A 24498-nucleotide genomic window follows, 5' to 3' on the forward strand; every position below is an offset into this window, starting at 1 on the left:
TTAAATTACAGTCCCATCACATCACAGCAGCTCTTTGTTTCCCAAGCACTAGAGTGGGAGCCATATTATTCAACTCCTACAGTTATGAGTATTAATACATTACTATGTATAAAGTGGCTTGGAACAGTGCCCTGTACATAGTAAGTGCTAAAGAAATATTTGTTAAACAAAATAATTTAAAAATATTTCTTAAAAAAATATTGCTTAGAATAGTATCTAGTATAGAAGGACAATGATGAAACTATTTTTCTCATGCCGTGCCATTCCTTTTTACTTTTTTTTTCTTTTTGCTCCTTTTAGCTTGTTGACACCTAAAAAGAAGTGACAAGTTTATACATTGTTTATCTTTTTAACCTAAGTAATGGGTAAGTTTGAAAATAATTTAGTTTCATACTACAGGGCAAATGTTATGTGGGTAAACCAAGCTCTTTGTTAATTAAAGCACATACCTGCTAAGGCTCTCAGATGGGCAAAAGCCCAATGATTTTGGCTTTCTCTCTTTTTTTTTTAATCACTTGATTTATTATTGGTTTGCAAATATAGTACTGTTGAATTGCAGTGAAGTGATACTCGGTCAAATTTTAACCAATGCATGTACTGTGCACTTCTTTCTTTGAGTATTAATATTCTACTTTATAGTTGAATCTCTAGGGGAGAAAGAAAGGAACGAGGAAACAAACAAGGAAGATAGGAAAACAGAAAAGGCAGACATGTTATATGTCAATATGATTCAGTATCATTGGATCCAACTCATTTCTGTTTCATTAGAATCTTTATAATTAAAGTCATAGAAGTTTAATTATATTAATCTGAAAATATATTCTTCAACCTGAATAAACACAGCAATAGGAAGATCTAGGGACACTTGGGTGGTTCAGCGGCTGAGCGTCTGCCTTCGGCTCAGGGCAGGATCCTAGAATTCTGCTTCTCCCTCTCCCTGTGTCTCTCATGAATAAATAAATAAAATTTTAAAAGAAAAGAAATAGGAAGGTCTAGTTTTTATAATTACTGGTGGGCAGTACATATCCTTAGAACTTTCAATTATACTGGCAAATTAGAGTCATTGTATACAGTCATATAAATACATATATATACATAAATATATGCATATAATACTGATATTGTTTAATTTATGTCAATCATGTCCAAGTAAAATTCAGCAATCTATAGGTAGAGAAAAATAAAGGTTTTCAAAAAACTATATGTGTATCTAATTTCTAGAGAGAGATCAAACAGTGATTGCCTTAAAAAATAGAAGCAGAAAACAGATAATAAGCAGTTGCAAATGCATGAAATTAAATAAAGCAACTAGTGAACATTATATAAAACAAATATTAAAAGGAATAAGGATGGATATAATGAGTCAGGAGTTACCAACTCCTCCTCTGCTTCTACTCTGTAAATTCCTCCCAACCAGCTGCTTCTTTCACAAAGAACCTCCCACTCTGTTTTCTAAATGTTTATAATCTTGAACTATTTTCTGATCAGATGTGGGTTCCTCAAAATATGAATCTCTATGTGACTATCCTTGGTCTTAACTACATTATATTGAAATGATTTGTTTACCTGACTGCATTTTCCACAGGTCTATGATCTCCTCGAAGGCAGTGCAACTGCCTTCTACTCGGCTTATTATCTCAAGTCCAGTATGTGTCACAGAATGTCAAGTGGAAATTGTCTTCACATCTCAATGTGTCTAATGACCCAAAGCTGCATATAACAGGTGACAAGAAATCCTGTACTATAATGACAGCTGCTACACACATCACTGTAAGATTTAGTAACAGTTTGGCAAACTGATCCTGACTACCAACACCCTTACCCACTTTCTCTATGCATAAAAAAGGCTGGACATTTTAAAAAGTGCGTTTTTCTTTCTTTTTTTAAACGAAAATACAGAGAAGAAAGTGCTTCACCTTCACCTAAAGGTGAGAGAAAGAACCAGATATTTCTCCCTCCACTTTCTCCTGTTCCCACCATGCAAAATGAGGGGGAAAACCAGAAGAACCACTCATGAACACTTGATTTTTTTTTTTTCCAAAATGGCAAGCAATCTCTTCATTCTTACATAGACTCTGGCTGAGATGTTGGCTGATTCCAGCAGACAAAGCATAGGAGTGTTCTCAGAATCTGACATTTATCTATGAAAAGATTTGTGCTTGCTTTTTTTTTTTTTTTTTTTTTCCTTGAAAAAGCCAAAGGAAGGAGGATACCTGGCCCTGGAAAGCTAGGCAAGAAAATAGACCTGCAATAGATACAACCACTATTTTCACTATTTTTAAGAGCAAAATACTTTGTCACTGGTGACTAAAGATACCTCTGAAAGGGACCTGAGCTTTGATTCCCCAGTGAGCCAAAAGGACTTTAGCAGAAAGAGGCTCTGGGTGCATTGTCTGGGTCAGGATTTGAGGGAGTTGCACAACATTGACCACAGGCAATTGCTTTGACACAGAAAAAGTGGAATTTAGTCATTGGAGTGGCATTGGAATAAGCAATGCCAAGAAAAAAATTCCCTGCATAAACTCTATGATCAAGGGTTTGTATTTTTAGGAATGCTATAGCAGAGGGTACCAATTACCCAAGGCTTTACATCCAGGATTTTACTCCCTTGTCTGTAATTCTACTCTGAATCTAGAAGAGCCTGGGCATTGGAAGACAAACTCACAGGAATGGGACAAGAGCAATGGAAAAATTAGATAGTTGTAAACATTTTACTCAAAAGCATTTAGTTTTAAGTCCACATTTTGATGAATTTTGACAAATGTATGCACTTGTACAACTACCACCGAACCAAAATACAGACCATTAAAATCACCCAGAAAAGTTTCTTGGTGCCTCTGCAGACTTTGACTTTCCAGCCCTACTCTTGGCCATATGAGATCACTGATTTACTTTGTCGCTATAGATAAGTCTTTTTTTTTTTTTCAAATTTCAAATAAACAGGATATTAGAGTGTCTGCTTTTGTGTTTTGTTTCATTAAGCTTGTCTTTTTTTCTGAGATTTATGCACACTGTTGATGTATCAGTTGTTTGTTCCTTTTTAATTCTGGAATTAAGTGCAATTTTATTATATGGATATGCCACAATTTGTCCATTCACCTGTTGATGAATCTCTGGGTTGTTTCGAGTTTTGGGCTACTATGAATAAAGCTGTTATAAACAGTAGAGTCTTTGTGCAAACTTATGTTTTTATTTTCCTGTTTAATACTTAGGATTATAATTTCTGAATATATGGTAAGTATATGCATTTAACTTATAAGAAAATGTAGGACTATTTTTCATGTTGTATCATTTTACATTACCTCCAGCAAATATATGAGAGTTCCATTTGTGCCACATCCTTATCAAAACTTGATATTGTGGGTGTTTTTAACATTACCTAAAAAGTATAGTATCAAAAATATATACAGAACTAATACAACTCAACACCCAAAAAACAAATAATCCAATTAAAAAGTGAGAAGGGACGCCTGGGTGGTTCAGTGGTTGAGTTTCTGCCTTTGGCTGAGGTCCTGGTCCTGGGGTCCTGGGATCAAGTTCTGTATCAGGCTTCCATGCGGGGATCCTGCTTCTTCCTCTCTCTGTCTCTGCCTCTCTCTGTGTCTCTCATGAATAAATAAATAAAATCTTTAAAAAAGTAAGCAGAAGACATGACCAGATATTTCTCTAACGAAGACATATAGATGGTCAACAGACACATAAGAAGATGCTCAACATCACCCATCTTCAGGGAAATACAAATGAAAGCTACAATGAGCTATCACTTCACACCTGTCAGAATGGCTAAAACCGAAAACAAGAAAAAACAAGTGTTGGCAAGGATGTGGAGAAAAAGGAGCTGTCATGTGGTTTTGGTGTGAATGCAAACTGGTGCAGCCACTGTAGAAGATGGTGTGGGGCAGCCCCCGTGGGTCAGCGGTTTAGTGCCGCCTTCAGTCCAGGGCATGATCCCAGAGACCCAGGATCGAGTCCCACATCTGGCTCTCTGCATGGAGCCTGCTTCTCCCTTTGCCTGTGTCTCTGCTTCTCTCTCTCTCTCCTCTCTCTCTGTGTCTCTCATGAATTAATAAATTTAAAAAAAATCTTTAAAAAAAGAAGAGGTTTCTTTAAATCTTAAAAAAAAGAAGAAGAAGAAGAAGATGGTGTGAAGATTCCTCAAAATATTAAAAATAGAACTCCCGGGATCCCTGGGTGGCGCAGTGGTTTAGCGCCTGCCTTTGGCCCAGGGCGCGATCCTGGAGACTCAGGATCGAATCCCACATCGGGCTCCCGGTGCATGGAGCCTGCTTCTCCCTCTGCCTGTGTCTCTGCCTCTCTCTCTCTCTCTGTGTGATTATCATAAATAAATAATAAAAACAAATTAAAAAAAAATAGAACTCCCTATGATCCAGTAATTGTACTACCGGGTCTTTATCACCAAAATACAAAGACACTCATTCAAAGGGATACATGCACCCCTATGTTTATAGCAACATTACTTATAATAGACAAATTATGGATGTCCATCGAGATATATATAATATATGTATATATATGTATATAAAATGGAATGTTATTCAGCCATAGAAAAGAATGAAATCTTGCCATTTGCAACAACATGATGGAGCTAGAGAGTATGGGAAGCAAAATAAGTCAGAGAAAGACAAATACCGTAACATTTCACTCATATATGGAATTTAAGAAACAAAACAAATGAGCAAAGGAAAAAGAAAAATAATGAGAAGCAGACTCAACTATAGAAAACAAACTGATAGTTACCAGAGAGGAGGTTGGTGGGGTGTGTGTGAAATAGGTGATGGGGAATCAAGAGTACACTTGTGATAAGCACTGGGTGATATATGGAATTGTGGAATTACTATATTGTATACCTGAAACTGGTATAACACTGCTAACTATACTGGAATTAAAAAAAAAAATACCTAACTTAGTAAGTAGTGTTATTTCATTGTTGGTTTACTTCACGTTATCCTGTTGACTATGGATTTTGAATATTTTTATGTGTTTACTACCATTAATGCATTTCCTTCTGAGAAATGTTGAAAGCTTTCTCTTTATTTTCTTATTGAGTTGTAAGAAGTTCTTATATATACTCAATACAAATCCTTTGTGAGACAAATATATAACAAATACTTTTTTTTTCCCCCGTCCTGTTGAATGACCATCTTTTCCTCACCTGGGCACCTATGTCAAATATAAATTAATTATATATGAATGACTTCATTCCTGAACTATCTATATATACATTTATCCTTATACAGATAACAAAAGGTTGTGGTTCCTGTAGTAACATATAAGTTTTGGAATCAGGTACTCTAAGTCCTATAGCTTTGCTCTACTTTTTCAAAATGATTTTGACTATTTGACTATGTTTTGTCTTCTGCACTTCCACACACATCTTAAACCAAGTTTAATTTCTACAAAAAAAATTGCTGACTTTTTCTTGGCTTTTGTTGAGTGTTAAATTAATTTGGGGAGAATTGACACCCATTGAATCTTCTAATCTATTGACATACAATGTTTCTTTGCTTATTTGTGCTCTTTTAAACATTTCTCTCACCAATATTTTATAGTCTTAGTCCATAGTTCTTACAAATATTAAATTAAACTTTACCCAAAGTATTTCATATTTCAAAGCTATTGTCAATGGTAATAATTTGTGAAGATTAATGTCTAATATTTATTTGCTAGTAGATAGAGATGCAGTTGAATTTTGTAAACTGAACATATGTCCTATGACCTTACCAGTTGTTATTTTCGGAGATTCTTTAGAATTTTCTGTATAAAACATCTAGTCACAAGTGCATAGAAACAGTATTACTCCTTACTTTGTAATCTCTTGTCTAATTTTTTTTTTCTTAACTCATTTCACTAGCAGGACCCTACATCTAGCTGAGTAGAAGTAGTAAAAATACTTGTTTCCCATCTACAATATTAACTTGTAAGTCTTATATAGATTTCCTTTAAAGGTTGAGGAGCTTTCTATTCCTAATTGTTGAGAATTATTATCATAAATCGTTACTGAGTTTTGTCAAGTGTCCTTTATATCCATTGATTGATCACAGTGGATTTTATTTTCCATCAGCTATTGTGTATTAAATTGATTTTTAAATATAAAATAATCCTTGCATTTCTCGGATAAATCCGATTTGTGCATGGTATAAGATTCTTTTTATATAAAATTGGATTTAATTAGCTAATATTTTGCTAAGAATTTTGTTTATGAAGGATATTATTTTCTAGTTTTCTTGAAATATCTTTATGGTTTGATAACTGTGTAATACTGTTTTATAAAATGAGTTAGGAAATGATAACTCCTTTATATCATAAAAGAGTTGAGGTACAAATAGCAATTTTTGCTTCCTTAAATGTTTGAGACAATTGACAAGAGAAATTATACAAGACTACAGCTTATTAATATGACTGCCAAATTCTAGAATTGCTCAGGGAAATATCCAGACTTAGGCAGTGGCAATGGGAAAGGATGGTGGAAATATTGGCATTTCTCTGACCAGGCAGGAGGAAGGGAAAATGGAACATCACCATACACCCAGCCCTTGGGCAATATCTGCATGGAGCTCAGAGGTTCAAGGTGTTTTCTCCCTTATAGATTGGATTATGCAAGCCTGCAAGGAGTCTTGTCTTAATCTCCCTGGGCACGTGGGATCCTGGAAATCCATAGAGGAAGCACAACAAATCCTAGGGAGTTAAGAAGAAGACAGGCTATCTATGTCCCTTGAAGAGGCTGATCAGGGCATATTCATTACAGGATGAAAGCCAAGATACTCTAATCCACTTTAAGTACCTGTATAAGACACCAAGTGGGACACAATATTTATGATGCCAATATCAATTCATTGCTGCTATGAAAGAAACTGACAAATCCTGGGAATGGGTATAGGCTGTGGGATTTGAGACAGTTAAGGAGCTCAGAAGCCAAAAGCCTACCCCAAGTGGCTGTCAAGGGCCCAGTAAAAGTAACCCAGAGGCAAATGTGGTTTGACCTCATTGTTACTGGGATCTCACCTGAAGAGACCCTACTGCAATTTGACACTCTTTGTCAGCCTGTGGAAAGCCTTAAAACCTCAACAGTTCAGACCTGCTCCTCCTACCTCTCCTGCCCCACTGTCCCTGATGCCCCACCTGCTCCAGCAAGAGGCCTCAGGATATAGTCCTATTCAGGATGAGTGCCTCTCATCCCCAGGTATAGGATGAAGGCTATGATTACCTCCAGATAAGGGCCACTGAAGGTGATTGGAGACCCACATTGAGCTCACTAGTCACTGATCCCCCAGAAATAAACAAAGGTGACAACTCTGGTAGATACTGGATTTGAATGTATTCTAATACATAGTAACTCAGAAATTTTTTGGGGCCAATCAGCATTATTGAATACAGAAGGCAAATGGTTACCATCAGAAAGGTCCTTTTGACATTGCAAGTTAGGTGTTTTCCCTTGTGCCTAAGAAAACAAAATTCTCTCTCCAATACCAGGGAACACACTGGACGCTGATATCCTTACAAGAGCAAACTCTGCAAACTTCTATCAGTGAATTTCACCTCTGGGTTAGAGTAATCAAACCAGTGCTGAAGGGAAACACCGACGGGGACCAAGTAAGGTTTCTGCCCATAGGAAAAATGGTGCCTGGGAGGCATAGAAAAGCAGAAGACACCATCCAAGAACTGCACCAAGCAGATATTTTATGTTCTGCCCAGAGTGCTTTCAATAGCCTGTAAGAAATGGCCTGTAAAAGTAACACATCCTTTGTATTTTAAAAAAATTAACAAGGCAATTGCCAAATGAGTCTGGGCCCGGCCACTAGCAGTCCTAACCAATGAGGAATTAGCAAATTAATCATATTGGCTTGCTCCCTCTGAGCAAAGGTTCTAAATATGTGGATACTATATCTGGCCTAACTCAAGCTCTGCCTTGTAATCATGCAACCAGGCTGCCACCATCAGGGGATTGGAGAAGCTAAGTACCATCTACAGATGTCCTCATTGACTAGACAATTACTAGAGGTTATGTTTCAGAGGTCATGATGTGCAAAACTGAGCAAAGGAGCATGGTATTGAAATACAGGTTCCATCACCCTTATAACCCTAAAGCAGGAGATTAAATTATTAACTGGTAAAACCGTTTTGGCCAGGTAGACTAAAGTACGATCCCAGGTTTTAACACATTTGAATGATCAACAGTAGAGTCTGGTACCCCATACCTGAGACTGGGGACCCCTACCAAAACACCTAAACCCTTAAAAGTATGAAATTACAGGAGACAGCCATTGCCCTGGCTCCCCCCATGGGTCATGTATGCTGCCGAACAAACCAAGTCCCTTCATTCATGGGAAAGGAGTTATCTACTGGAATTTGCAATGGGATGTTCCACCAAACTAGGTAAGTAACTATGCACCCCTGGGTAAAGGGAAAGTACTCCATCTCCATTAGGATCCCATTGGAGCAGGACCTGTTCAAATGCATTAAATGTGAAATGGAGCATTTAATGGAAAGAAGGGAGAAGATGGGGGTCCTGGTCTGGGATATACAGTCCCCAGCCCATCTCTTCACATCTGACAGCACTACTTCCCTCAGGCAATATGTGTGTATGAACAACTAGGTCAGATTCTTAAAGTTATAGTCTCATTAACATCTAAAGATCAGGCCACAAGAACAATTCTTCTAAAAGGAGAACTTACCAAGCAAGTTCCTACTAAATAGCTGTCTTATCAGTCTTAAACTCCTGCTACTCTTGTGATGTCTAGTCACGTGACAAGCTTTCTGTAGTGGGCCCACTTTTACACCTGACAAAGAAATCACTCCAGATGTTGGCAGCTGCCCCCTCTAGCTTGTTAGGATTGCCATGGTGGGTATGGTCCCATCAGGATAGAGATTGGAAGGCCATAAAGCACTACATGAAGGAAGAACAAGCTAAGATTAGTATTCTTAATTAATCTGCTTTTACCAACGCTGATCCAGAAACCTGGCCTGTGGCATACACTATCAATAATACTGGGTATGGGTATTCTTTTCCTGTCAGTCAAACTACACAAGCCATCCATCAAATTGCTGTCAAGAAGAGGGGGGTAAAATGTTAGAGGAGGTCATTCAGAAGACATGACCTCCAGTTGACCTGTGAGCTGAACCCCAGTGAACCTGAGAGAATCAGAAGTTCCTCCCCTGGCCCCCAGCCCCCTGAAAGGAAGGCTTTGCCCGTACTTCCATGGTGGGAACTTTTTCCAAGGATGCAATCTTGAGAAAACAATGTGTGGTTGAGACCATCCAAACAGTTTACGTGGGGACGAAACCCAGATAAGGCCTTCATACAAGCTTCTAAGATTCAGGGGGGAGTGTGGAGATCTCCACTTGCAGGCACCAGGACAAGCCACCCACGTATGCCCCCTTGCTTATGGAATCTGGAGTGAGAATGGGGCCAATTTCAGATTTTACTGGGGAGAGCTCCGAGTTTGCAAACCAACAGGGAAGGCTTTTAATTATGATTTTCATTTATCTGATAGACATAAAGGCACTTCTGTTTTCTGTTTCTTCTTTCACTTGTTTTGGTAATTGGGGATCTCTCGAGGGGTTTGTCCATGTGAACTAAAATTTTGAAATTGATGGCTTACTGCTATTTGTAATATTTCTTCTTAAACTTTCACTGTTTGATCTCTGGTAAGTTTTCCTCTTTCATTCTTGGTATATGTGGCTTGTTTCTTGATCCATCTAGCCGAAGTTTCCTCCTTTATTTTTGTTTTTGGTTTCTTTACTTTTATCTAGGCTTCAATTTCATCAATTTATGCTTTTATTTCTTTTTTAATATATTCATATTAAAAAAGAAATAAATAAAATAAAATAAAATAAAATTCATATTATCTATTCAATATATTAATATGAATAGATATATTCATATCTATCTATATATATTTTAAGGGGGAAACTTATGTCATTGGTTTTAAGTGTTGCTTCTTTTCTGATATAAATCTTTAAAGATAATAAGTCTTTCTTTAAGCTAGTTACAGTTACAGTCCATATTTTTAATATGTTGTGATTTTCATTTTATGTGATTTAAAATATTTTCTAATTTTGCTTGGGATTTTTTTTAATTCATATTTATGACTTCGACATGCATTGTTTGAGTTTCCAAATATTTGGGGGATTTCCAAATGCTTTTTTGTTATTGGCTTCTCATTTAATTGTTTTTGTGGTTACAGAATATTCTATGGTCCCAATACTTTTCTATCTTGTTGGAAATTTCATGTGCACCTGTAAATGTGTAGCTTGCAGAGGGTATGGGAATGTCAGTTGGGTCACGTTGATTGATATCATTTCAATCTATTGCCTCTTAATGCCTCTTCTATCTACTAGTTATACTCATTATTAAGAGAGGAATGGGGAAATATTCAATTTTATATTATTGTATTCCTTTTCAGTCTATTAATTTTCCTTTCTGTAATTTGAAGTTCTATTTTAAGATACATACACATTTATTATTGTTGTCTTCTTTATGAATTGACATTATTACAAAATGTCTATCTTTATTTTGAATAATATGACCTCTTTTGAGCCTTAGTCCAATTCTAATACAAGAAATCCATATCTCCTATGCTTAGAATTTGCATGCATATTTTTTCCTGTTCTGTAATTTTAATCATTCTGTGTCTTCACAGGTAAAATGAATTTCATATGGGCAGCATTTTGCATTTTTATGTATCCTGAAAATCTTTGTATTTTAATTGAGAGTGTACAACATTTGGATTTAGTATATAATTATTGAGAAGGTTGTACTTAACTCTATCACACTGCTAGCTGTTTTCCATTTATAGCACCAATTTTTTATTCCTTTTTTCCATTTTCCTGATTTCTTTTGGATTCATGAAGTACATTTTACCAATCAGTGTTATTACCACATTTAATTCTTTGTGTTTTCCCATGGTTGTCCTAAGGTTTATAGTATTACAGTGAACTTAGTGCACTCTATTTCAATTTAAATTTTACCATTTCATATGACTTTATAGATCTTAACTAAGTGCTTCCATTTCCCTTCCTTTCTCCTATCTTTGACATAATTATACAGATATGCATGTGTGATAACCTTTCAATGCATTACTATTATTTTTGTTTTAAAAATTAAACTATCTTTAGGAAAGATTTAAAATGAGCAAAATTTTTAAATTTAGCTACATATTTACTAATTAAGAATTTTCATACCACTGTGTGTACAAATTTCCATTTCAAATTATTTTTCACCTGAAGAACCTCTTTAACATCTTTTTGTACTGTCAAACTGTTGGTGATAAATTATCTCGATGTTTGTTTTTCTAAAAAATTCATTAATTTGACCATGCTAGTGAATGATATTTCACTTAATTAAAAAAAAAATTCTATTTTTATAGTCTTTGTCTTTCATCACCTAAAAGATGTCATGAAAATTATTTTGGTTTGCATAGTTTCTGATGGGAAGCTTGTAATTACCCTTATCTTGGTTTTTCTATATAGTCCTTATTTCCTGGTAGCCTTTATGATTTTTTTCTTTATCAACAATTTTCAGTAACTTGATTTTGATATACTTTGGAGTGTATGTATCTATGTCTGTATTTATTATGCTTTGGGTTCTTTGAGCTTCTTTGTCTCATGTATGTGTGTATTTTAAATCAAATTTGAAAAATGTATATTATTTTGTAACCTATGTGGAATATATTGTCGTTGTTTCATATTGCTACTATTGTAGTTGCTTTTGGCTTTCTTTTTTTTTTGCTTCGTTTTCTTTTTTGGAACCCTAAATGCACATATTTTAGGCTACTCGTGATTTTTCTACTACTCTTTCAGGGTCTGTTTATTTTCTTTCAGTTTTTAATTTTTCTTACTATGCTCATTATTCACAGATTCTGTTGTTTTCAATACCTGGAGTTAAAATCTTTTAAATCTTTTTATAGTGTTTTTTGTTTGTTTGTTTGTTTGTTTGTTTTCTAAGTAGACTCCATGCCCAGCATGGAGCCCAATACAGAGCTTGCACTCATGACCCTGAGATCAAGACCTGAGCTAAGATTAAGAGTCAGATCTTTAACCAACTGAGTCACCCAGGGCCCCCTTTTCTAGTGTTTAATCTGTAGTTAATATCATTCAATGACATTTTTATTTCAGATATTTTATTTTTTATACATAGGAGTTCCATCTGATATTTTTTATATTTTCCACTTACATTTTCAGTATGTTCGTATTTTTCTTTGAATACGTGAATGTAGTTATAATAGCTGTTTTCATGGTCCTCTTGGCTAATTCCATCATCCCTATCATTTCTGTTACCACAGTCAGTTACCAACAGTAACTATTGTGATATCTAGAGGTAAAATAGGCAAGTGCAGTGAATACTTTTGCTGTGGTGGTTTTAGGGGAAGAAATTCTAAAAATTTTGTAACTAAAAGCAAACTGCAATGTTGAATATGAATACTGGCTTTATTCTACCTTTTGATTTTTAACATTAATCAACTTCCATATTAATTAAAGTTGACTATAGTTATTCTCAAATAATATAAGCCAACTAAAAAAAACCTCAAACATTCATATTTCTTCTACTTATGGACAAGATTTTCCTTTTTTTGGATGTCTATTAATTTTTGGATATTTGTTAGACATTTTGACATTATGTTGTTGAGTGTCTGGATTTTGTTTTCTTTCTTTAAGGATCATTGAGGTTTGTTTTGGCAGCCAGTCCTGTTACTGATAGATCCATTTAATCCCTTTAATCCTATTTTGGAACTTTTCTAGGGCATGGCAAGAGTAGTCTTTTATCTGGAGATAGACTCTGGCTTCTCAGCTCTGGCTTGTGGGAACTCAAATATTTCCCTTTCTAATGTGAATATAGAGCATTGCCGAGCTTATGACTTTCTGCTCCTTCTTTGAAGTTTTGCTTTTCACATCTGTGATCACTTTGTGATGTGCCAAGTTTTCTAGACTAAACAAGACTCCTCAGAATCCTTTGTGTTTTCAGTTAAATGGGAAACAAGAGAGGCAGTAGCCATCTTGTAGCGTGCACAAATCTTCTCCCAGTTTATCAATGAGACAGTAAGCCAGGTGTTGCTGTAAAGAAATTTCCGAGATGGAATTAAAATCATAGTCAGTTAACTTTGAGGTAATAAAAAAACAATTATCTTGGGTGGGACTAATTTAATCAGATATAAACCTTTAAAAGAAGGTATAGGTTCTCTCTGAGGAGAGGGACTCAGAGCAGCAGCTAGGCCTGATAGGGCTTTCCCTTTCTACTGAATCTGCTCTTCCTAACTGCCTGTTTTGTTGCATCAGGCTAACTTCACCAGTCCCCTAAATTTCATAAATCAAATTCCTTGTAATAATTATATATTATTAATCATACTTACATACATATAATTATATTAATTATACATACATACATGTTGGAAATATATCCATTTCTATGCTTTGCTATAGCCTCATTTCACCAGCTCCAAAATTGCATAAGGCAATTTATTTTAATAATTATATATACACATATATAAATACATATAAACACATATATAAAACACACATACACACACAAAACACATGTATACCTACTGGGGATCCTGGGTGGCTCAGTTGGTTAAGTTTCTGACTTCCACTCAGGTCATGATGGGATAGAACCCTGCATCAGGCTCCCTGCTCAGCAAGGAGTCTGCATGTTCCTCCCCCTCTGCCCCTTCCCCTGCTGGTGCTCTATCTCTCTCTCAAATAAATTAAATCTTTAAAAAAATAAAAAAAAATAAACATATATATGCCTATACATTATATATACTAAACTAAACTATTATAACGTAGTATGTAGATATACATCCTGTTCATTCTTCTCTAGTTTAACCCTTGCTGAATTGTAATACTTACCAAATCCTACAAGGGATGTCTTTGTAAATTTCTTGAGCTCATTTCCTATGTAACTCCCTCTTTTTTATGGAATTCTCTCATACAAACTTCACCTGCTTTAGCATCCTCAAACTCTGACCTTGTTCTCCTGAACTCAGCAGGACTCATAGTTTCGGTTTGGATTTCCCCTTCCTGCTAATAATTGCTTCCAGTCAGAACACTAAGATTGTTGTAGATTTGCCTCATTTTTTTTTTTCCTTTTATGAAGCATCATGTCCTGCGTGGGTTTTTATTAAATATCTGAAAACCACCTTTTAAAAATATTTTGCTGAGTTTTCCAGTTGTTTAAGGTTGAGAGTTGAAGTTCTAGATAATTACTACAACATGCCTAAAAACAGAAACTTTGGTTTTGATTTTTTTTTTAATTTTTAAAACTTTTGTTTAAGGATTTAAGTTTTAGAGCAATTTTAGGTTTGCAGCAAAATTGAGAGAAATGTACAAAGATTTCCCATATATTTCCTGCCCCTATATATGCACAGCCTCCTCCATTATAAGTATTTTCTGCCAGAATGATATATTTGTTACAGTTGATGAATTATACTGGCACACCAAGATCTCCTCTAAGTTTATAGTTTACCTTAGAGTTCATTCTTGGAGTTGTACATTCTATGAGGTTGGATCGTCTAGATTTTTATATGTGAGAGTTGATTTTCTAGAGTTAAAATTTACCATAATCTTCCCACTGTAACCCAGTCACAAAGAATGGAAATATTTCAGACTGCACTTGAAGGCATTGGTGAGGGGGAGAATATCCTGATTGTATCCTTCCAAGTTCATCTGATTTAATTATTTAATTGTATATCTTACCTGGTACATAACATCCTTTCAAATTTTTTTTGTTGTACCATACTGAGTTGTGCTTCCAGCACCTACCTAACACAGCACCTGTTACCTAATTAATTTAAAGCAGCAGAGTGTAATGGTTAAGAACTTAAGAGCTAGATAAAATTATATTTGGATTCTAGTTACTAATTGACTAATTATATGACTTAAATGCAAATTTATTAATTTCTGGTAGCCTAATTTTCTTCATCTTAAATAAATGGTAGTTATAATTTCAACCTCATTGGGTTGCTATTAGATTAAATAAAAGCGTATTCACAAATTTCTTAGCACTGTTATTGTCCCATTGTGAACGCTCGAATGATCTTTAGAATCTTACTATATTTTTATTTAAAAAAATAATAAATATTTAAATAAAATGTGCCTATTAGCAAAAACTTGTCTCCATTTTTGAAGAAAAAGAAGCCCCAATTTGTTTGGAGCTTTAGATGTGATATTGTAAGTTGTCTAGATGATCCTCTCATCAGATGCTTGAAACTTGAGTCAATAGGGAATTAAATTCAAACAAACTTATGCAATCTAGACAACTATAGATTCATATAACTGAGATGTCCAGTGGTAGAGAAGGTCTCAAGTGATTGATGAGCTCCACTTCTCAAGAATCTTTTAAGTCCTCCTTAAGTTGCTTTCATCCTCAAGCTGATTTCACTCAAGGTAACAAAATGGCTTTAGTAAATCCTGGGCTTACAACTATATATTTCACCATCTGAAGTATGAGAATTTTTTCATACATAAATATAAAACAAATGCCCTCTCCTTTTCTTGGATAGCACCACCTGGGATCACAAGCCCATCCTTTCTAGTCAAAGTAATGGCTTATCCCGAGAGATAATCTGGGACTAAATGTCCATATGGTCGAATAAACCAGTGGTACAATTGATACGTATAGGTAGTGTACTTACTTGTGTTCTCCTGATCTATCTTTGAGTTGGAGCCAGACTTATTCAGTCAATACTTGCTGTTCAGTGGGAAAAATTGCAATGTTTTCTACAAAGACCATGTGTAATATCCACATTTTTTGTGTATGACCAGAGTGTGTTTTAATATTTTCAGTCATCAGAAACTTACTACAATCTACCCAAGTCACATGTATTGATTGTTGACAGATTTTGATCGGTATGTCTCAGATTTTGTGTTTGACAATGAGCTTGGACAAAAACAATGTCCTCTTCTGGACTGACAAGGCAATCTGAGAAACATTTATTTAATGGTCCTTATATATAAGGAAGGATACTAAAAGTTTTACATATATGTAATAATTTATCACTTTTCTCAAGCTTATGAAGCTAGATCTAGTATTATCTGCATTTTACAACTGAGGTAACTTGCATAGGGTGAGGGTCACAAAGAAATTGTCAGAGCAAGGGATTGGAATCCAACTGTTCTGGCTCCTAAATCCATGTTCTTAACCAAATACAATAATACAGTATCTATTAGTTGAAAATCCTTAATATAGAGAGAAATCAAAGACTGTAAAGTCTGATTAGTTGGGAAAACTTGCTCTAGCTCACTCTATCATCTATGTATCTATATTCATTTATCTATTATCTATCAATCATCTGTCTACCTATTCATCTTCCCATCTATCAAATCTACCTATTTTCTAGCAATAGTAGGGATACACTATAAGATATATTGTATTAACTACTCCCAAAATTTTCACTCTTTTACTTTTAATATGATGCATATATTAATTTATTTATTTATTCATTCATTCTATAACTCATTAAATGTACTGACCCATTCATCCAACCCGACACACTGAACTAACTCCTTGGAGTAAAGAGATTTAAGACAAGCTTCCTGCTCTTAAAGATGTCATAGTCTTGTCCCCTAGACCAATCTTTTTGAAATTGTAGGCTATAGGCCATCATTTAACAAAAAAAAAAAAAAAAAAAAGACACAGGAATGAATAAGGAGGTTGTGAGATACACACACACACACACGCACACACACAATGGGATATTGTTCAGCCATCAGGAAAGATGAAAACTTGTCATTTGCATTGATGTGAATGGAAGTAGATGGTATCATGCTGAGTTAAATAAGTCAATCAGAGAAAGACAATTATCATATGGTTTCATTCATATATTGACTATAGGAAACAGCACAAAGGTCATAGGGTAAGGGAGGGAGAACTGAATGAGAAGTCATCAGAGAAGGAGAAAAACCATTAGAGACTCTCAGCTATAGAAATCAAACTGAGAGTTGCTGGAAGGGGGAGGAATGGGGGTTAGAGTAATTGGATGATGGACATTAAGGAGGGCATGTGATATGATGAGCACTGGGTATTATATGCAACTGATGAATTATTGAATACTATATCTGAGACTAATGATGTACTATATGTTGGCTAATAGAATTTAAATTTAAGAAAAGACTGGAAAATATCAGAATTGTTTATATGTAATAGTTGTAACTGTTATCTGTTTTGCATGTTTTATGTGTCTGTGTGAGTGTTCTATGCATATGAGTTTATGGTATAAAGAGTGTTTCTTAATGTAGGAAATGACCCAGAATAATTTAGAATGACTACCTTAGGACCTAGTCAACCAAATCTTTAGACTTTTTTTTAAACATCTTACTTCCTATCATTATATTACAGGGACTTAAGGAACAGGACTGTATCTTATATTTTACTTTATCCCTCCTGGCACACATCCTAGTAATTTGCTCGGAGTTACTGCTTAATGCAATGGTTGTCTTACTGATTAATGAAGAAGAAATGTTTTATTTGGAATTATTGTTGTCCATTTTTGATTGATAACTAGTTTCTTTGGATTTATTTTAGAGGTCATTTAAACAATACGCTTGACTTTGTGGTAAGGAAAACAAGTGGTTGGCTGACCAAAATTTGGAGTTTTTCAACCAATTTATGTTCTTTTTAGAGACAGAGCCCAAGTCTAGCTTATGAGCAGCTATCACAAGGCAATAACTCTTGCTCTCTAACCTTATTAAAGTAGATTTGTTTTGTCAATGTTGAGGTAAAATAGTTTTAAATAGTATTATTAAACCCTAAGCTAAGCAATAGCTTTACCATCAGACTTTATGTCTTGTGGTTGCAACATTTTATGGATTTATTCTCCTTGCTGTCAGCAAAAAAAAAACAAAAAAAAAAAAAAAAAAAAAAAAAGAGAGAGAAAAAAAGAAAAAAAAAAAAGAAAGAAAAAGAAAAGAAAAAAGACCAGCTGGAAAAGGCTACATTAAATGAAGACCACAAGATTTTGGACATGCAAATGACCAACAGTAGGGAATCTGCGATGGAAATCTCATGTGTGTTGAACAATTTCATTAGTATATCATGCTTCTCACCATCCCTTTCTCTTTGCCTCTGAAACTTGTACAAGTACATAAAGATATAGAATAGTTTCTCTGACTAACAGCGTCGTCTGTCATCTCACCTCTACAGAAAACATGGGAAGAAGTAACCAAACCAAACAATTAGTTCTTTATGGATTTAGGAAAATGCAATAGAACAACCTTTGCTGGAGGTTCAGGACTTCTCTACAAAGAATGCCTGTGTAGTTAACATTCACGTGCTCATTTTTAACCTAATTTTTTTCCTTTCTAAACTTATTGATAGTCATCTGGGAAAGTGATTATTTAACATAGGTATTCATGTTGCAGAGCACTTTTTTTTTTTAAAATATTTTACTTATTTATTCATGAGGGACACACAGGGAGAGGCAGAGACACAGGCAAAGGGAGAAGCAGGCTACCTGCAGGGAATCTGATGCGAGACTGGATCTCAGCACCCCAAGATCACACAGTCTGAGCCAAAGTCTGATGATGCTCAACCACCACTACCCAGGGGCCCCTACAGAGCACTTCTTAACTCATTTTCACTGTAGTTTAGAGTGGGCCTTTAAAACCTATTTATCTTCCATCCACTTATGTCATTCATTCATTCATTCATTCGTTCGTTCGTTCATTCACTGTTTTAAAGACACCTAACAGAAAAAGAAAACCTCGGGGAGCTTAAAAGATAGTAATAACACTCCTTTATGCCTAATTAAGTCTTTTATGTAGTTCTCTAAGAAGTAACTTATATAAACATTTTTTCTGGTAATAATATTGCATAAATATAAATTGATACAAAAGTCTCAAACATGTTCTAAAAGCAAACTAAACATAATGAAAACATTAAAAGGTAGCTCATAGTGGTGTGATGTTTTATTGTTATTTTTTGAAATTGCTTATTAGTAAAGTGAATTAAGTTAATACAAGAAGAAGAGATGGAAATTAATTTAGTATAACAACTAATTCTGGGGACTTGGGGAATCACTTCTGATCACTCTCCTTTGTCTGTGAAGTATAAATATTTGAATTTAGCATCTAAAGCTATCTATAAGTATGACTTTAAGTTAGAAGGGGGTTTTCTACTGATCTTTATAGAATTAGACTTTTGGAGGAATGAGTCCCACTTACATTGACATATAATACATTGGCAGCTAAGTTATACCCAGTGATATTTAAGATAAAGGGATTTTGGAGCCCCACCTATACAAATAATGGACAAATAAATACTTTTTAATTTTGGAAAATCTATAATGCTGTAACGCTTTGTCTCCATGTAACCCAGACTGAGTCAATGCAACACCCTTGTGAATATTTCTATCACATATGAGTTGGAGTGGCGTAGTGGTATCAATTTTGGGGTGTTTGACTAAACAGATATAGTTTTAATCTTCAGAGATTCATTTCTCTTTAAAATGACTATACGATAGTCTAAACCCCATCTTGCTTGACCACAAAATTTTCAGTCTTTTGTAAGATTCCACTCTCCTGGGTGATCTGGGTGATTCTGAATAACATTTATGTGTTTTACAAATTATTCCTGGTTGTTGCTTGTCCAAGCTCTTATGTCTTTAGGTTATGATACCGAAAGTAACTCTAACTAACCATCTGTCTTCTTATGTCCTGAACTTCCAACCCAGATGTTGTAGGGGCCATCTTTCATCAGTGGAGTACCTTTGATCTTTTCTTTACTGCTCCAAATCTGTCTCTGCATTCTCAGTCCTCTCTGAAACAGAGCAAGAGGAAGGAAAAGAACAAAACAGCTTACCTCTCTCTCACTCCCAATTGTCAGCCCATTTCCCAGGCCACATAATTATAATTTACAGAGATATGAACGTATTTTACATTTTCATGCTTTTGTAGCATCTTATGTTATAAAATTAACTCACGATGTTTCGGGTTGTCAGATTTAGCAACAAAAGTGTTACATATACTTTATGCTTGTATAATAATTACTTATTCTTTACCTGAAATTACAGTGTAACCAGGCATCCTATATTTTCTCTGGCAACCTTAACTAACTGAGTCTTCCTCCTAGAACTGGTTACTTTAAGAGAGAGAGAGAGAAGAAGAAGAAGAAGAAGAAGAAGAAGAAGAAGAAGAAGAAGAAGAAGAAGAAGAAGGAAAAAAGAAAAGAAAGAAAGAAAGAAAGAAGAAAGAAAGAAAGAAAGAAGAAGAAAGAAAGAAAGAAAGAAAGAAAGAAAGAAAGAAAGAAAGAAAGAAAGAAAGAAAGAAAGAAAGAAAGAAAGAAAGAAAGAAAGAAAGAAAGAGAAAAAATATTTTGCTAGGCAAAAATGAATTAAGAATAAGTCTAGCCTAAGGAATCTAAACCTTCCCCGGAAGACACACAAATTTTTTGATTCTTAAAAATAGCAAGTTTCCATCATCCTTATCTATCAATGACTCAAGGAGTTGGATTTAACTTTCAGCCCATCTTGTAAATGGCTATTTCCCTCCCTAAAAGGTTGTTTCAGTGCTTAGGGAGAAACTTCTTTTCAAGGTATTGCCCTGATCTTGGAGATACTTCTTTTGTCTCAAGGTTTGGTTGATAGGATGCTTTCCTCAGATTCTCCTTTCTAGAAATCTGAAGGATAATCCCCTCCCCATAGTCAATTTTTTTGCCATTGCAGTCCAATTATAAGGAATATAGAAAGCAGTGTGTTCAGGACTGCCCATATAAGAGTAGAATGGAATGGGAAAAGTCAGGTTGCCCAAATACAAAAATGTCTTCATCTCTAATCTAAATTAAGGGGCTTCCCCAATTCTGAAGCTCTGAGCTGTTTTGGAATTCTTTGCATTTAATGACATTGCAGGGGCACTTTCTGAAGTTTAGCTGTAAAATGTTCTACCAGAGTGATATTTGGTGCATTTGGGTGAATTCTGCATTGACAAAACGGGCACTCTGCTCTGACACGGATCACAAAAATCTGCAAACTCAGTTTTCATAACCTATTTACAGTCAGATTTATATCAGTGTTGAAATGCTTTAGCAATCAAATTAATTCAAGTCTGCCTTAGCATCTCTTTACCTTATGATTAAAAATATTCACAATATTGTGTTATAGAATGTTTTTGCATGTTTTCCTTGCACTCAGCTTACTTAGTACAGACTTTGCTAATGCAACCTTCTGATCAGTTAACTACTGAAGCATTAGCTCTATTATCTGTTGCCTCAAAAATTTGTAACAGAATCTGAACCTTTGACCCCATCCTAGGAAAGTAGTAATTAATGTCAGATACATTTTGATAACACTGTTAAAATTATTTTAAATGCTTGAGCAGCTAATTAGAGAGAGTAGTTTCCTGTATTACTTTATCAAGCATCATCCCAGGGTGAATATTATCTTTCTGATTAAACACAACAGAATACCTAACACTTCAGGAAAATAATCAAATAAAGCATATTTCTATATAGAGTGTGTTTATCTAGGGAGCATATTTAACGAAGTAGCAATTCTTTCTCCTCTATGATTCAGAAAGTGAAATGGCACTCTGACCCAGAACATTCTTTACATGATGATGGCACCGTTTGTGTTTTGAGAAGTTATGAAACTCAGCTAAGGTCATCTGTGGGTCCTGCAATCTTGTACAAGATTAATTTTTCCAATATATTTTGTGGGTGTAGAAAGGATCAGAGGAGGCATGTAGGTCATGCTAGTGTCTGATGAAATTTTTCTTTGACACCTGCTGCCTGTCCATATTTAGTTTATGAGGAAATGTTGCTTAAGCTTGATGAGCCAAAAATATTTTGACTATTATGCTATTTACTTACGAATAAATAAATCCTAGAAACTTCTTTATTATTTCCAGATTTGGTAAATATTGGAATGAGGCTGGGAAATTAAGACATATTTTGATCCCAAACTTTTTTTTCAGCATTTCACATTAATTAAAGTCTAAGATGCATTTGGCTAAGCTATTAAAGTAATTTTAAATCCAAGACTTTAGACTGTCAACACTTGGTCAAAGTAATCTCCAGTCTTTAATAAATCTCATGATTACTTCACACAGTATTATTGGATTTCTTTTTTCTCTTTAAAGTGGATGTGGTATGAAGGTTTTTTTTTTTTTTTTCTTTTCTTTCCTTCTTCTAACTGCAAGCAATCAATAAATGTATGAGAAAATAGGTTAACTTTTTGAAACTCCCAAACTACTATTTTGAATACTTTGAAAGGATATCATGAAAACATGACTAAGTAGGCTGAGTTTTAAATTTTATGTATCACTAAAAAAATTTGTGATTTTTATGTTAGAAAAGGAATTGGTGATACCTGGCCTCAATTTAACCACCATATTGATTTACCCACATTTTCAAAGTGTATTCACTTCCATTAGCATGGGTAGAAACTGGCAAACACTCTAGCCATTTTGTCTTTGAATATGTGACTTATCTCACCTAACAATCATTCATATTTATTTTCTAATTCTCCAAACTCCATGCCACTTTCAAGGAAAGGCATCTGCCATGAGAACATTTCTGAGCATTCAAGCATACATCAGCCTCTCATTTCTCACCATCCTCATCCTCATCAGTAACACCAGGGCCTTACTAGGCATAATTAATCTAAGTTGATTGCTTAACTCTGTGCCTGGAATGCATTAATTTACTTAGTTCTAGGAAGTAAGTAGTGCCATTTTCTCTACTCTTCAGGAGAAGAATCTTTAGAGAGGTTGACTAATTTCCTAAGGGGATCTGGCTGCTTTACACTAAATCAAAGATCTTCATACTATGTTATATGGCTTCACAACAGTGATCTAGTCAATAGTCCAAAAGCAACTATGAGTATGGCTTGAAGATAAGGGAGAAATGGGCTCAGAAAATAGTGTGCTCCTGTCTTCTGAAACCCACTCACTTAAGCTGGTCAAGGTGAAAACTTTTGGAACACACACACATGTGCAAACACAGAAGTCTTTATATTGGATACAGCAGGCAAAGAAGTATATTTAATTTTTTTTTATTTATTTATGATAGTCACAGAGAGAGAAAGAGAGAGAGGCAGAGACACAGGCAGAGGGAGAAGCAGGCTCCATGCACCGGGAGCCTGATGTGGGATTCGATCCCAGGTCTCCAGGATCGCGCCCTGGGCCAAAGGCAGGCGCCAAACCGCTGCGCCACCCAGGGATCCCAAAGAAGTATATTTAATCAACACTTTATATGTATTTTGGGTCTAATACTGGGAAAGAATCAGTATATTTCTGATGGCTTTCTGTTTTACACTGCAGATAGGTAGGCTTCTCTCTCCTCTCCATATCTCCTTTAGGTCAAAATGCTATTAACCATTTCATTTCCCCCACATTTGCTGTTGGACTTTCTTATCATTAGCTTATTTATCCTAACATATGTTAAATGTGGGAATTTGTATGGGTTGCTAAAAGAGGTTTTGTTTTTACTATAAGATCTTATGTTGGTAGGAATAGCAAGATTGGGTTTGTTGCTTTTACTATCTTAGTATGTACAGTATATAATGAATCACACTTGCTCTTACTGCACATATTCTAAGGACAGATTGGCACAAAGACATCTTCAAAACACTCTTATATTGAGTTATAAACACGAAGATTGTGATGACTACCCAGTGATAAAGGTGAGGTTATTACTTGAATCCTGAATCCTACTCTGGGACTTCATAGAGCCATGGAGAGGATGATGCCAGGAGGCCCAAGAAACTAGGGTGGACACAAAGGATTCCAGATCTATTTTGGAAATAGCTCTTAGGTTGGCTAAATTCTAAGCCCTTTACTAAGATCTCAGTGGCAGCAAGGGTCACTGAATACTAAATTAGCTGTTATCGCTCTCTGAATTTTGAAAACCGATGGGGATAGCTACCTTTCTAGAATAGCTATGTTTCCCCCACCCCCCAAATTAGATCAATGAAGAAATTTACAAGAGTATGATAATACTCTTGCTTTCTACTGTCATGTTCAGCACTCTATGGATTAGATATGGTTGCCTTCTGTAGACATTGCCACAAGGAGACTAGGTACTATCTGTGGCTCCCACAGTTCTGAGGTGGTCTTCTAATAAGTCTCATGTATAATATTACTAATCAACTCAGTCTTCACATGCTGGATTTGTCAGGATTCTCCAGAGAAATATAATCAACAGGATATGTGTATGGAGAGAAATAATTGTATGGAATTGGCTTACACAGTTGTGAGGCTGGCAAGCCCAAAATCTAGAGAGAAGACTGGCAGGTTGAGCATTTATGTCAGTGCTGAAGTTGAGTCTTGACTTTGAAATAACAGGCTGAAAACTCAAACAGGATTTCTCCTTTGCAGTCTCAAGGCCACATTGGCCACTGCTTCTCACCCAGGAAGCATTAATCTTTGCTGTTAGGGCCTTCAGCTGATTGCATGAGGCCCCAACTTTGTAGAGGGGAATCTTCTTTACTCAAAGTTGACTGATTTAATTATATATATATATATATATATATATATATATATATAATATGT

General features: G+C 35.2%; 1 long non-coding RNA gene across 1 annotated transcript; it reads left to right on the forward strand.

Annotated features, from left to right (window-relative positions):
• Positions 1–266: 266 nt before the first annotated feature.
• On the forward strand, positions 267–2203 carry LOC118355499 (uncharacterized). Its single transcript, XR_007412232.1, has 2 exons — positions 267–365; positions 1586–2203. It is a non-coding gene; the product is annotated as an uncharacterized LOC118355499 (long non-coding RNA).
• The last annotated feature ends 22295 nt before the right edge of the window (positions 2204–24498 follow it).

This window comes from Canis lupus, chromosome 8 (genome assembly GCF_003254725.2).
Source record: "Canis lupus dingo isolate Sandy chromosome 8, ASM325472v2, whole genome shotgun sequence".
NCBI classification, from domain to species: domain Eukaryota; kingdom Metazoa; phylum Chordata; class Mammalia; order Carnivora; family Canidae; genus Canis; species Canis lupus.